The sequence below is a fragment of the Nicotiana attenuata genome, chromosome 3, assembly GCF_001879085.1.
Source record: "Nicotiana attenuata strain UT chromosome 3, NIATTr2, whole genome shotgun sequence".
In the NCBI taxonomy this organism is placed as follows: domain Eukaryota; kingdom Viridiplantae; phylum Streptophyta; class Magnoliopsida; order Solanales; family Solanaceae; genus Nicotiana; species Nicotiana attenuata.
This window is the reverse complement of record NC_031991.1, coordinates 44157748-44159506: the sequence shown is the minus strand read 5'-3', so window position 1 is coordinate 44159506 and position 1759 is coordinate 44157748.

Here is a 1759-nt window from a genome sequence, read left to right as displayed (position 1 = left end):
CATCACTCACCCGCCCCAACCCCAACCCCCCACCCCACCCCACCCTTACCCCCACCCCCAAAATTACTTACACATTTTAAGGTAAAAGGCTTTTTTTTATGCAAGATGAGCATGTAACTAAAACATGGGTCAAGTTGGGCGGGTTGGGTTATGACCCATTGTTTAGCCCATCTTGACCCAGCCCATCTTAGCCCAAGTATACTTTGGACTGGGTTGGGCAATGACCCATTTATTGACCTAACCCATCTTGACCCGCCCAACCCGCCCATTTGCCACCCCTATCTTGCGCAAGGCCAAGTTCCTATTGCTCAAAATTCAAATGTTTCCATTTTCTTCTTTTATTAGTAAAATATAATAAGATAAAAACTACTCTACTTGTTTTATAGAAACTAATTTTTCTATTTTTCATCTAGCTAGTAGAAGGAATCTCTGCAAGAGCCAAGGTCGTCTTATTAGGGGTGTTCGTCGGCCGGTATGGTACAATATTTAGAAATTTCGGTTCGGTATTTTTGGTATTCGGTTTCTTAAAATGTTATACCAATACCGTACCTAATTAAATTCGGTATGGTTCGGTTTTTCTCCTTTCGGTTTCGGTTTATTTGGTTCGGTAACTTCGGTTTATTCGGTTTGAATGCTAACTAGTGCATAGAGTCATAGACGGTAATATTCTTAATTAAAGTACTTGAAAGTACAAAACTAAAAACGTTTGTTGACAAAAAATTTGTCCAAAACCAGCAAATACCAACCCAGAGAGAGAAAACTGTACATAAAAAAATAAATTTGATTATTAAAAATATCTTGTGGCTTGCTTAGAGTTAATTGATGAACTTAGAGAATAAAGGAGAGTAAAATTTTAGATTTCTTATATTTATGTTATAACTAATAATATGTGTATTATGTAACATAATATATATTTCGGTATGTTATCGGTATTTCGGTCTTTTATTTTAAATTACCAAATGCCATATTTTTTAAACTTAAACAAATACCATACCGAATACCAAAATACCGAATACCAAATATTAAAATTTTTGGTTTCGGTACGGTAATTCGGTATTTACCAAATTATGTACAGCCCTACGTCCTATAGCCCAAATGTTCCTAGATAATTTTTTGGGGAAGTGCACAAATAACTATGCTTAGGACGGCTATTTAGGGATTGGTCATTACTTATTTTGTCCTAAAAATTTGAATTTTAGGACAGCTCAAGACATTTGTATCCCCAAAAATTAAACTGAAAATTGAAATTCATACATTGACTAATTCCTAAATAGCAGCCCTTTCCTAAATAGCAGTCATTTAGATTGGTTATCTAGTGTCATTTCTACATAATTTTTCGACCTGAAATGTATCTCAAAGAAGAGTCTAGTTTTTATAGAATTAAACTAATGAAATAAATTAATCAACAATATTATATTTGTATAAAAACTAATCTAACGACATAAACTAAACATACATGGCAAAAAATTTATATATGAGAGTGTATTATATTAGTTGGGAGGTATTTAGAGGGAAGACATATCTATTTTTGTTATTTTAACCAATAAATAGATCTATATTAATATGGACATTGATATGGTTTTAAGATAACAAGAGAGAACCATAAATATCTAATAGATGAGTTTTGTTTTCCGAATTCCTTATCGAGGCTTTGACATCATTGATAACTGCTTGAAGAAGTGTCTTGTCTAGAAGAGTACGATTAAAAGCCATAGGAAAAGAGACAATACTAGCGAGAGAGAGAGAGAGAGATATATTA